Source organism: Ursus arctos, unplaced genomic scaffold (assembly GCF_023065955.2).
Source record: "Ursus arctos isolate Adak ecotype North America unplaced genomic scaffold, UrsArc2.0 scaffold_1, whole genome shotgun sequence".
In the NCBI taxonomy this organism is placed as follows: Eukaryota; Metazoa; Chordata; class Mammalia; order Carnivora; family Ursidae; genus Ursus; species Ursus arctos.
This window is the reverse complement of record NW_026622763.1, coordinates 100,168,115-100,181,995: the sequence shown is the minus strand read 5'-3', so window position 1 is coordinate 100,181,995 and position 13,881 is coordinate 100,168,115. Positions and strand designations below refer to the sequence as shown.

General features: G+C 39.0%; 1 protein-coding gene across 50 annotated transcripts in view; it reads left to right on the top strand.

The window, feature by feature from the left end:
• TRIP12 (thyroid hormone receptor interactor 12) overlaps nt 1–13,881 on the top strand; it is a 140,523-nt gene that overhangs the window by 1,711 nt on the left and 124,931 nt on the right. For 11 of the 50 annotated variants that reach the window (XM_048214142.1, XM_048214137.1, XM_048214139.1 and 8 more), the window contains exon 1: nt 87–212. The exons of 32 other annotated variants lie outside the window; for them this stretch is intronic. The gene's annotated coding sequence lies outside the window, so the exon portion shown is untranslated. Of the gene's footprint in view, nt 1–57; nt 213–548; nt 577–9,399; nt 9,437–13,881 lie in introns of those variants that run through there. 7 more of the 50 variants (XM_048214115.2, XM_048214098.2, XM_048214105.1 and 4 more) reach the window with 6 other exon arrangements.

The following is a 13,881-nucleotide window of genomic DNA, read 5'->3' as shown; positions in this document are numbered from 1 at the left end:
AAGCGAGAAAGTGGGGGGCCGGAAGTGCAGGTGGGGGGTGTGAAGACGGCAAGGGTTCCCCGGAAATGGGATGGGGGGCCCGGAAACCGGGAGAGGGGAGGCTCCAGGGCCGGGGACGGCCCGGAAATGGAAACTAGGGAGCAGCTCGAGTGACAACAGTTGTGGGAAGCGAGGGTCAGAGGAGGGAGAGGCCGGAGTGACTTTAGACCGCAGTAAGGGGTTTCCTGCCAAGGGGGGAGGGTTGTGGGCGGGCGAGGCCGGAGACGGGGTCTGCGCTGGGCAGTTTAGCCGTGGGAAGTTGAGGCTGAGTGAGGATGACGAAGAGACGGGCATGCAGGGGGTCTGGAAAAGAGGCCGAGAAACTTGGCTGACAAGAGCAGAGCATGCTTCTAAATAGATCAGAATGGAAATCGGGGGTGGGGGTCCAGGATTTGGGAGGGGGGTGGACCAATTGTCACTCCAATCGTATTAGCATTCAGAGCGAGTCAGGCGATTAATTTATTTATATGTGGATTACATAAAATCTATTATATCGTTTGTCCATTCAGTTCACCCTCCTCCATCCTCCTCTCTATGGTGAGTGGGTTTCTAGTTCAGAAACAAGTTACAGGGGAGTTCAGATAACGAAGGTTGGAAAATCCCAAATCCTTTCCTTCCTCAGAATAACAGGAATCCTTAATTTTCTACAGGGAAAAAGATTAATAAAGATTTAAAACCACATGCAAATCGGGAGGAAATAACTTAACACATTTGAACTGCTGGGGGGACGGGAGGGAATTGAGGAATTGGTTACCCTTGTGTGGTAAGGAGGGAACGGAAGGGGCTGCTCCTAAAGCTTCGAGACAGGTTTGTTTGTATTTGATAACGCCGTTTCACTTTGGGGACGTTTAGCTTAAGCATCGTGTCTGAAGGTGGGTAGAGTTTAATTGCTTGTTAGTTAATTGAAGGAGGGACTGTGTCAGTGAGTAAATGTTCGTGTGTGAGGGGTGCGGGGGTACGTTTAATAGCGCAGTGAACGTGTTCTGAGTGGACGTCTAACTACTCCCCTGCTGTCTCCTTTCCTAGTCGGCCTTCCCCGGATCTTGCCTGGGCTGCCAAATCACCCGATCCCCGGGCTTTACTCCGTTTTGTAGGCCCTTTAGTGCTGTGTTCAACTTTCTATTCCTTTCCAGTCTCTCTGTAGATATTTTTGGCATTTCATTTTTTAAAGACCCAGAAAGTTGAGGCTGAGGATCTCCTCTCTAAAAACAAAACAAAACAAAAAATATAAGGTAGAAGGTTGAAAGAGCTATTGAGTGGGGCAAAAAACCGACGCTTGGAACAAAGGTCCTAGTTGTTGGGGGAAAAAAGGCAAGAGGCCTATATATGAGGCCTGTGTGTGTTTGTGTGTCGCATTTACTCGGGGGTGGGGGGGTTGGGGGGGAGGTTAAGGTTGAGGAATGGCATTATCAGGTTTAGAGACAATCAGTTGCAGATGGTTTTATTGAGGTTTACTTTCATATTTACATTATGCAAAGAGATCAATACTAAGTGTGAATTTTAAAGTAAACAAAATTTCTTTCTTTTGAAACAACCCTGCTCCATGTTCAGGCCCAGAAAAGTTGAATTAGTGTGGCTTTTACATCATCTTTGTGAGATTGTTTGGGGAGTTTTTATTTCATTTATTTTACGCTTAAGAGAGCATATTAACATGGTTGGAGTTTGTGGGCTTTGTCCACATCTGCTTTTCTATGAGTGTGCCAGTATCCATAAGGATTTAAGAATTGCCGTGTAATTAGTGTAGAATGTAATTAATGTTGTTTCTATTCGATTCGAGTTTTTAAGGAGTTTGAGTGGTTTGTAAGTCCGCTGAGCTGACGGTTACTGTTTAGTTTGTGTCAGTGAACAGGCTTTTTGTTTTAGTTTTTCATTTACTTTCTAAAAGTTTTAGAATACTTTTTGGCAGTTAGAGTTCCAGAAGCTGCTAAGCTCAAGTAATTATTTTAAAAATTAGGGGTATGCTAAGCCAGTGTAAAATCAGTGTTTTCACCTAGCAAAGTAAATTTGAAGTAATATTTACCTTTCCATTCTAACTTTTTTTTTTTTTTAAGATTTTATTTATTTATTTGACAGAGACAGCCAGCGAGAGAGGGAACACAGGGGGAGTGGGAGAGGAAGAAGCAGGCTCCTAGTGGAGAAGCCTGATGTGGGGCTCGATCCCGGGATCATGCCCTGAGCCGAAGGCAGACGCTTAACGACTGTGCCACCCAGGCACCCCTCCATTCTAACTTTTAAGATTACGGGATTTATGTTATCTGGATAAGATTTTATGATTCTATTTTAAGCACATCATCCCAGCAAAGAGACAAACAAAGGCTTGGGAATTCACACACTGTTAGTTAGTAGCTGTGTGACCTTGAGCTATTCACTTACCCTATCTGGTCTCCAGTTTCTTGGGTGTTTTTGTTTTTTTGTTTTGTTTTTTTAAGATTTTTGTTTAATGATTTGAGGGAGAGAGAGCATGAGCACAAGCAGGGGGAAGGGTCAGAGGGAGAGGAAGAAATAGACCCTCGCTGAGCACGGAGTCTGATGTGGGACTCCATCCCAGGACTTCAGGATCATGACCTGAGGGGAAGGCAGACGCTTAACTGACTGAGCCACCCAGGCACCCCTGGTGCACCCTCTGTAAGATAGGGATGGGTAATGAGTGTTTTACCTCACCGGGTGGTTTTGAGACCCAGTGGATATAATGGCTTTGTGAAAAACTACAAACTGCTAAATAAGTGTAATATGTTATCATTAGTTTTAGAAAATTACATTAGCTATTTTGAGGTCATTAGAAACACAGAGCTTCTCACCAGTGGTGGTGATGGGGGGTGACCTTGATGTAAGGTAGGTTGCAGATATGAAGTTACGGCAACTTACATTTTGAAACTCCTGCTAAATTGGTAGTGGAACTTGGGCCCAATTTCCTTTATTTTTTATTATTATTATTTTTTGCATCAGCATGCTAGATACTTTTTCACCATACCCCCTACTGAATAAATTTGTTAATCATGCTTAGAGAAATTTCTTTACATTTTTATTATTGATAACATGTACCTGTTCTGGTCTGTGGCTCTTATGAAATTGACTTTCTGATGTCAGAGACTACAATTAAGGGAAAATATTACCAAATCTTGATCTGTTTTCTTTACAGGATTTAGGGGGATTTTTTTGTTTATTTTTATTTATTCTTTAGTTCTTTTAAGTGGGTGGGTGAGGATCTTTCTGAGCAAATAGGATACCAGTTGCCCCTTTATTTTTCCGTTTGCTGAGGTAATTCAATGGACTCAAGTTGAAATAGCAACCTTTTTGTTGCTTTTCCTCTTCACTCATGTTCTTGCTCCTGCCAGCCTGACATGCACTTTTCCTTTATTAAAATCATTTTAGGTTCACTTCAGCTCACCCCTTCCCTATCAACTTCCTCAAAAACTTCTACCCCATGATCTTTCCTTTTTATTTCTTGGTTATCTAAATAAGCTCCATTTTGGGATTATAGTGCTAAATTTGTTGACATATGTTGCTTTTGTTTCCCCGACTGTATTATAGGCTTCCCGAAGTCAAGGATTATCTTGTATCACTGTGTTTTGCATGAAGGTGCACTCATACGCCTGATTGAAAATAATACCCATTTTCCTTCCCACTCCAAACCAGTAATGTTAGCCTAGTCTTGCTGACTACGCAACCAGTCTTCCCGCTTGGAAGGTTTCTTAGCCTCAACAGATTCCTCAAGATGCTATTTGGTTTTGTGATCACAGCCTCTTCATGTCTTCCTGACTGCTGTGCCCACGAGTGCCTGGAAAGGGTGGAAGAGTGAGAAAGCAGTTGATGGATATTTACACAATAAATAGAATCTATAGATTGTTATATAATCCTGGTGCTTGTAGTTCTTAACATGTAATATTAGCTTTACATTTGTGTGTTTTCTTTTAGTTCCTCTGTATAGTTCAAACAGCTGTGATAGAGATTTCTTGAAGGTGTAAACCCCTACCAGTTGTTCTCTATAATCGCTACCTGGTTGGCTAGGTGACTCTGACACACAGTGGGTGCTCACTGTTAGAGTAAATATACTGATGCTGAACCAGTCTCTTGATTTTTAAGTAAAATTTAACTTGGCTAGTGTCCTATATTTTTAACAATGCAGTTCTTTAAATCTAATACCCTAACTTACTGATTTTAGGTTATGGGCAAGAGAAGTTGTTTCCTAGGCTGAGATAAGTCTGCTTCACAGTTCTTCTCTGAGGCCTTTCAGATTTTGGTTGTGATTCTTAAAGTTTCATTAAACTGGATTGGCCAGAAGAAGAAGGAACTTGTCCATTATTCAGACCTACCTGTTTTGTCATGTTGCAGAAGCTATTGGTAATAGTTTTGCAGCTCTGCTTGATTTAAAAAGTCATGTTAGTGGTTTAGAGTGAAAACAAAAACTGCTTGCCACTCTGTTCTTTCATGAGAGAACAGTGTTCATTGTTCAAGTGAACATCTGATTTGAAGGTAGGAGACTTCGGTAGTGGTCTTGACTGTCTTTTCTTTGTGACCTTGGGCGAATAGTTTAACCTTTGTGAGTTTCAAGTGCCTAATTGGAAGTGTGGTTATTGCCACCTAACCTGGATTTAATTGTCATTTGTATGTTAGACACTGTATGTAGGAAATTAGGCTACAAAGCTAGATTGGAACACAGGGCCCTTCCTCACTGGTTCATTGCAGCCTCATTTGTTAACACCCTTCTACCTAGAACATACTTCTGTTACATATATAGACTTGAAAATTTTTGAGGATATGATAGTGTTCCTTAGTTGATTATGAATTCTTTGAAGTCCATCTTCCTCCTTTTTTATCCCTCCAGCACAGTGTCTGGCCTGTATTAAGGAATCTTTGAATGCTTATTAAAGGAACAAGTTTTGTGAGAATAAAATATTGCTGTAGGTGAAAATAATTTGTAATGCTTTAACGTCTTATTTGTTTTGACAGACATTTTGAATCATAGTTGATGCTAAAAAAGATTTTGGGAGTTTTCTTTTTAATCTGTTGGATATGTGTTTTAGAGACTGCAAGTTACTTTAAGTCATGTATTAAAAAATGGGGACAAGCCATTTTATGTTCTTTAATCATCCTTTATTTACATATAATAGTTCAGGCCTTAAATATATTTTGATACGATGCGTGTATTTGTTAAGTACGCAACTGAGTTTTATACATCATTTTTGTTTAGTTTCTTTGTTTCTTTTTTAGAAAGGATATATTTATTTCTATAAATATGATGTTATTACCCATATGTGGATTTTGAAGGCTATTTATAAGCTGAAGTGTCTATCAGCAAGTCTTCAAGACTTGAAGTTACAGCATTTCAATGTGTATTTTAATCAACTTGTTGGCTGTCATAACCAATGAGTTCTACCCTGACTTCAAAACTCCTACTCATTCCACCCGTGGGCAGCATTCTGAATAAATAGATGTACCTTGTGCTGTATCTTCTTAAGGTCAAATTAACTCAATTTGAAGTCCTTATACTGGTAAACATGTGTGATGCCCTGGCAACCCAAAATGAGTTTTTACAGCTAGCCCGTCTGAAATTCACTGTTGAGTTGTAATTTAAGCTGCCTTGTGTCCTTAGAGAGCAGGTTCGTGGAGATCATATGGAGGGCCTCTCCCTCCCCCCTTTTTTTTAATCTTCCTGAAAACCAAGTGCTTGTAGTAGCCTTGTAAATAGTAAATACATGAACATGCTGTAACTTCTGCCATGGCCCCAGTATTTTGTAATCTTGTCTGTTTTGCACCCTTGGCTGCATGCAGTCAGATTGAGCTGCTTGTTCCTCTCTGAACACACTCCAGGAACTTCAGCTTTCTTGCCTGGACTTTGATTGTTTAGTCTGCCTGGATCGACACCCTTCCCTCATCTTGTGTCTCTTGTAGGTGCAGAGACACGCTTCGCTTTTTTCCAGTACGTCCTGTAGTTTTACTCCTCACTTCTCCTTTCCATAACATTTTATTAGTTTTAGTTACTGCTTTCACCATCTGTCTTACATCATTAGTCGCTTACTTCTTCTTAACTAGATCTTTGGCTTCTTGTGATAAAGCGCTCTTTCTCCCATCGCCACGATGGCTGGCACAAGGCTCCTGACCTTCATTATACACAGGAGTCATAGAGTTTGTTTTGGTGACACATTGAGGAACTATATTGTGAAATAATAGTAGCACCGTTTGCCATAGTTGCTGTCAGCTTGCTTATTTTCATTTCTCAGGGTTTGGTAGCTGAGTGTAGGATTTGAGAATATAAATTTTTCAGAATTAAGCTCATGAAAATCCCCATTTAAGGGATTGCTAAGGCACTAGACTATTTTACTGACTTTGTTACCTTAGGTTTAGCATTTGGGAATTATGTTTACTAGCAGGTAAAAATGTATTTATCAATACATATTTATCTAGTGCTTACTGTGTGCCAGGTCTCTGCTGGGAGGAATACAGAAGGTTCTTGTCCTGAGTGCCATGGTTTCATTTCGTTGAAAATCACTTACCTTGTTTGGGGCGCCTGGGTGGCACAGTGGTTAAGCGTCTGCCTTCGGCTCAGGGCGTGATCCCGGCGTTATGGGATCGAGCCCCACATCAGGCTCCTCCGCTATGAGCCTGCTTCTTCCTCTCCCACTCCCCCTGCTTGTGTTCCCTCTTTCGCTGGCTGTCTCTATCTCTGTCGAATAAATAAAATAAAATCTTTAAAAAAAAAAAAAAGAAAATCACTTACCTTGTTGAACTTACTTGGTAACTGTATATAGTATAGTGTTTAGCATAGGGAGGTATCCTGTAGACATTCTAAATGCAGGTTTTCTACATTTAGAAAGCCTGATATGAGAATCTAAATTAAGAAACTGATAAATTAGGGCGCGAAATTTGGCTTTACTGAATAAAGTGTTGGAAGTGCCTTCATTGTGCAAATATTTCCTCAGCAACTGATGCATGTGCATTTCTGGTTCCAAACCTTCTTGAAAAATGCTGAGGAGAAATAGATTTATAAAATGGGATAATAGATTTATAAAATGGTATCTCTTATGTTGAAGAGATGTGGTACTTTATTGTAGGTGAGTTCAAACTGTGACAGAACACAACATTTAACATCGTGCATATTGTTAAGTACAAAGTTGAGTTTTACACAGTGGATACTCGGAAGCTTAGAGATTCAGTCCTAGGTTGAAGTTGACTAGGTTGAGGAAGACTTCATGGAGAGACTTCAAGTCCCTGGACTTGAACTGGCCTCAGTTGTTTGGGTAGAGAGAGAAGAATGGGGAGTTTAAAAAGGTGTAATTGAGGTGAGGGACTAATGGTCAGATAAACTGGCCCTTTGGAGTAGAGGGTCCACATTTATGAAATAGGAAATCAGGCTGTGACGATTGAGGTTCTTAAATGGGAGAAATTAAGAAATTAGATTTAACAAATAGACATGTTGAGTTTATTGTTGATCCCTGAACAGGCAGTGACGACATGAAAAAAGTGTACAGAAATACTTAATTTGTAAATGATCTATAAAGAAAAAGTGCTTTCAGATCTTATTTAGAGCTTATCTTTCTGTGAAATGGCTCCCCTTTCTAGGACTATATACTCTCGGGGTTATTCTGGTAAGTTTTGAGGTGAAAGAAGCAATGGAGGTAAAACTTCTTGCTTAGTTTCCCTACTTCGTAGTTAGAATACTTCTGTTAAATAAGCAGGAGCTGTCTAAATGACTCCTTTTGCTCCTCTGTTCAGTTCAGTCACAGAGTTCTTCCCCTGTAGTGGAAGCTGGCAGCATTTTGTCTTAACACATTCATCTATTGTTTATTCATTTTTTTTTAAATTCAGAGTACTGTCTGAAAATTAATATAGGATTTTTTGAGTTTCTCAGTAATGTCAGCCCTCTTTATAAAAGAGAAACTTCTGCTAAGTATCTAATGCAGTAAAAAAAGAACACAGTGTTTGAAGAAAAGCAAATTGTGGCTTAAGTATTTACATACTTTTTTTAAAAAAAGGTTTTATTTATTATTTGAGAGAGACAGAGTGAGAGCACAAGTGGGGTGGGGGGCAGAGCGAAAGGGAGAAGCAGGCTCCCTGCTTACAACGCGGGGCCCAGTCCCAGGACCCTGGGATCGTGACCTGAGTTAAAGGCAGACAGACAGCTGAGCCACCCAGGCACCCCTATATACTTTTTTTTTTTTTTTTTTAAGATTTATTTATTTTGAGAGAGAGAGAGCTCGTGAGCACGGAACCTCCAGCAGATTCTGGAGCCCCGAGAGTGGGGAGCTCAATGTGGGGCTCAGTCCCACAACCCCAAGATCATGAACTGAGCCGAAGTCAGATACTTGACTGACTGAGCCACCCAGGCGTCCCAGTATTTATATACTTTTAAAAAGTGCAAGTTAATATTACCTGTGTTTTGGGGTTTTTTGTTTGTTTTTTCTGGGGGGGAGCGGGAAGGGGAGCAGAGGGAGAATGAGAATCTCAAGCAGGCTCCATGCTCGGCAAAGAGCCTGATGCGGGGATCATGAGCCAAAATGAAAAGTTGAATGCTCAACCAACTGAGTCACCCAGGCACCCCAATATTGGCTGTTTAATCAACTTAAATGTCTTAGTAAAATATTTGCCTAACACTCCAGTTGATGTCATAGTAGACTATTTGTTATCCCTCTTACTTTTATAAAAGTTACACAAAACAGGATTTCAAAATTAGGAAATGAGGTTAGCTGGTGGCTGAAGGGAAACTAAAGATACAGAGAATACTATTTCATTCAGGGGTCTAGTAGCAATAATATTTAATTTTCTTACAGCAACTTTTGTTTCTAGAGTATTGTAGACATTGCTGATTGCAGTTTGAATTCATCTTATTCCTATGTGGAAATAGAGATGCTAGCAGTTAGTGCACGTTCATGACTTACACCTGTTAAAGCTGTATACACAAAATTTGTGGGGGTTCGTGGACTTTGGAATAAAAACGTTTGTGAAGGCTGTGTGTTTTACTACACTAAGCAACAAGAGTGTCTTTTAATTCAAGGCATTCGTACAGCTTCCTAATTTTTCCTTTATTGAACATGTATTTCCTTGTCTTGTATCCACCTAGGGAGAGCGGCCTAGTCTCAAGGGCATTAGACTTGAAGTCTACCCTCCATTCCAGACCCACAAGCATTTCTGCCTTTCTCCCAGTAGATGGCAACAATTAGGCTGATTTTTGAGAAGCTTTCAGTAGTTCTTAGCTCTGTGATCAGACTAGCTTCCTAATTATTTCTCAACTGTCATTAGGAACTTCGGTGTTAATTTACACATTTTGACCTCAAAATACTTTTCTCAGAAAACTAAACTGTTAATTGCAGAGTTCATTCTTTTTTTTTTTTTTTTTTTTTTTAACCTTACTCTTCAGCCGGTCTTTTGAAAAGTTTGCCCTTCCAGTTGCTCCTATGAGGTAAGACTTGGGGAATTTCAGCCTTTGGTGTGGCACTGTAAGATAATCTGCTTCTGCCTCTTTGAACCATCTAATATTACTTTTCAGCTGCCTGTATATTAGGCCATGCCATTTATTCTCCAGGTATCTTCTCGTTACACAAACTAAGTATCCTGAAAGGAATCATGGAAGAGATAGTAAACCATTATTTGGGATCTTTGTTGTGGCACTGGTTTTAAGTGATACTCAATTTATAGTTCTTGAATCAGCTAAGGAATCGGTAAACTTAATGTTTGCTGGAATAGCAGTATTTTCTGTTGGACGGACTTTCAACTCAACTCATGCGTTTACTTCCATTCCGCGTGCGTTAGTTCTTGTTACTAAAAAAGAAAAATAAGATGATTCATAATGCACAATTAACTTTTCAGAGTGTCCTATATTTAGAAATACTTAGAACTTTTTGCCGGATGCCTCCTGAGTTTATTTAAATTTTTAATGCGATAGTAAAAGATTTGGGAACTTTCCATATTAAGAGTTTTAAAGTTAGGAATGGCTTCATCTGTAGTTCTTTTAAGGGACATATAGTCAGAGACTTAGTAAAACAATGGTTCTAAAAAAACATTCTGCAATTATGTCTGTTTTACAGTCCAGTATTAGAGTCATGGTCCAGTGGAAGGAATTAGGCTGCTTTCAGCAACTGCTGCATTTATCTTTTAGAGGTGTTGCTTAAATTGCATTAGCAATACTCAGACCTAGAAAAATACTCCTGTAAGGTGTCTGTGCTCTCAGCGTAGGTAGTCTGAGGTTAGCAGTGGACATAGAATTAATGTGTATGAATAATAAGAAAATGGTATGTATTATAAATCTTTTTGAATACTTATTTAAAGCCCTAAGTCAAGATTTAGGATTAGGAAAATATGTAAGATGTGGTCCTTGGCCTTGAGTTTATCGTTTCATTAGGGAAGGAGATAAAGTTGGGAACAAAAGGAACCATAAAGACTCTTAAACTGAATTTTAAGACATTATTCAGATGTCTTATCAGGTGAGTAGCTGTTAGGTAAAAGTATTACTCAGATGTTTCTGAGAATAGTTAAACCTTCATCCATGTATATACTTGATCACATTTAATTCCAAATTCAATTCCTTGTTATCTTTCTGATGTGGCTTTCACTATAAATATGTATAATATAGTCTAACAGTGATGTAGACCAGTCTAGTGGTGTGGGAGATGAATGGGATCAGAATAATAAGAAAAGGCTGAATGAATAATAGCAACAGCAACCAACCCCTATCGAATCCTTCCCTTGGCTCACTGGTACATAGATTAATCTCCACTGTAGGAGGGATGGGAAATGGGGAGGTAGGTGGGCTGGGGATGGATGGGTAAGGGGGTAAGTAGAAGAGAGTTGGACATTCCAGACGAGAAGTGTACTGAGGGTGGATGAGAGTCTGCTTCAGAAGAGGGTAGAATTTTTCAGTGGCCAGGGAGGTACTGAGTAAATAAATACAATCTAGATGCTTTTTTTATTTTCTGTGTTAATTTAAGTGAGTTTTTTGCCCCATAACTTTACGTAGGGAGAATGTACCATAGTCTTCCTATGCTTTAAGTATCACTGGGTTATTCATAACCCCAATTGGAATAACAGGAAATACATAAATACAGTATAATGGAAAATAAGATGAAAGTATGAGCCAGTTAATACCCATGCATACATTTACATGAACATTTTTCTTTTTAAAGTTGGCATTTTTATCATGAAACTTTAGTCAGTTTTCATAAACACTCTTGCTTTTTCATGGCTGTACACATTTATATATTTTGCAGGCAGTGCCCTATACAAAGGATATGGGCCTTGAAGCCAGAAACTCTGATTTAAACAAGATCCTCCCTGTTCTGTGTATGTGATCTTGGATAAGTCATTTACCCTCTGAGGCTTAGTTTTCTTTTGTATAAAATGGGTTGGTGTTAGGATCTTAACATAAGTAGCATAAGTAGTGTATCCTTGAATGGTAGCTGCAGCTGTTTTTATTTATAATGATGAAGAAAAAAATGTATATTAATTTGGATGGTTTAGAGGAAGGCTTATACACTGCCATCCAGAACCGAGGTCAGCAAACTTTTTTTTACAAGGCGCCAGACAGCAAATATTTTTGGCTTTGTGGATCATGTAGTCTCTGTTGTGTTGTAATTAATTGGCTGTTGCGGGGCAAAAGCAGCCATTGCCTTTCTTTTAATAAAACTTTATTTACAAAAGAAGTGGTGGTGCAGATTTGGCCTGTCTGCCATAGTTTGCCAACTCCTGCTCCAGAGTCTGACATGCTGCCTTTCCTTGGTTCATAGGAATTGGAAATGACATCTGTCTTAAAAGATACTGTGATAATGTCTAAATGATAAAGGAATTTGGTATAAGTGGCTAAGAGCAAAGACTGGGAGGATTTAATTTAAACCCTGGCTGTGATAAAATTAACTTTGTGACCTCGGGTCAGTCACTTTATTTTGGCTTCAGTTTGTGCATCTGTGAAATGGGAATGATAGTGATACCTATTTTAGGTTTGTTGTGAGGATTAAATTGGTTACTACGTAAAACTTTAAAACAGTGTTTGGTAAAGGATAAGTGCTTCTTGGCGTTATTATTGTTAACTATTCTTTTTGAGAGGAAGCTTTTCCTTTCCTTTGTTGATAGTCTATCTAAAAAGATAGGTTTGAGGAGATGGATTTCTCTGATAACATCTTGGAATTCCCTGAGTGGTAGAGTTGAAGGGTTGAAGGAGCTCATTTGACAGTATGGGTGGACTCATCAGCAGGATGAATTTGGGTTCTGGTTTCCTGGTGGTTTGGTCCTGGCCAAATTATTAAGGTGTAAAGTATAGAAAAATTGTACTTTATATAGAATTCTTTTGAGTTTTTAGTGAGAGAGAAGTGCTTAGCACGGTGCCTTGTTCTCTGTGAGGTGATCAAATGGTAGTTGCTATGTTACAATTTTTTTGATTAGGGTATTGGCTCCTAGAAGGAGTTTAATAGTAGCTTTTATTCTATAGAAAAGAACCATATAATAGTTCTTTTTAAATGACTTATTTTCACAGTTGCTATAAATGTATGAAATTACAGTTAACAGTGTGTGAATTTATTGTTTTTCAGACGTCATAATTTAGGTGTTAGTAAATGTAATGGACAAAAAATGAAACAAGAAGAAACCAGAGAGGGAGACAAACCATAAGAGACTCTTAATCTCAGGAAACAAACAAAGGGTTGCTGGAGTGGAGGGGGGTGGGAGGGATGGAGTGGCTGGGTGATGGACATTGCGGAGGGTGTGAGTGCTGTGTGTTGTGTAAGACTGATGAATCACAAACCTGTACCCCTGAAACAAATAATACATCACATGTTAATAATAACAAAAATTAAAAATTAAAATAAATAAAATGGTACTTTAAAGATTGAATGGAAAAATATCTCTGACCTGGACTAACGTGAAGTGTTTTGAAAAGGTTTGGGGGAAAGTATATTTGATCCAGGTACAGAGGTTCTATCATTGCTAATTATAGCCCTTTTGACTACAAATAATTTCAGTATAATGTGTGATATGGCTTAAGTTTTTTTTATATAACTTCAGAAATAAAAATGTTATTAAAGTAGTATAAAGAATATCCCATATTTCCTTTATCCAGTTCTAAGGTCATGTTTTTTTATTGTTAGAGGATAAATCTGTTTTCTCTTTTAAAAGATTTTTTTAGGGGTGCTTGGGTGGCTCAGTCAGTTAAGCATCCGCCTTTGGCTCAGGTCATGATCCCAGAGTCCTGGGATCCAGGCCCGTGTTGGGCTCCCTGCTGAGCAGGAAGCCTACTTCTCCCTCTCCCTCTCTGCCTGCCGCTCTTCCTGCTTGTGCTCTTTCTCTCCCTCTCTGTCTGTCAAATAAATAAATAAAATCTAAAAAAAGTTTTTTTAATCAATAAAAAGCTTAAAAACACGCAACTTTTTTTTTAAAAGAAATACACGTAAAATCTGCTGAAAAAAGGTCAATGCAGTAAACACATTTTTTTTTCATGTGGCTACTTTTCAGAGTATTGCGAATGCGTTTTGTGCTTGACTCTAGGCCATCATTAGTGAGCATTATTATTGGCAGTTGGACAGTCCGAAATGGCCTGCTTTTTAAGTGAATTAGTTGCTTTGTATAGTGAGTGAGCCTTGCCCTTTCCTTACTGGTTGGTGGGCTTGTATGTTGAGGTACTCTGTGTGTCCCATCCTGCTTCCCCCAGCTTTTAATGTGTTGAGTTGCAAAACTGCTAGAATTGAGCATTAAGCAGGTAAGTTCTGAGCGAAGGCTTGCATCCCATGGCTTTACGAACGTGATAATTCTAGTAGCTTAAAGATACTTTAAAAAGTATATTCTCAGCACTTTTCTCCTTAGTTGAGGGGATCAATAAGGCCTTTTAAGAAGATACTTTAAACCTCTTGTTTCTGAAAATAG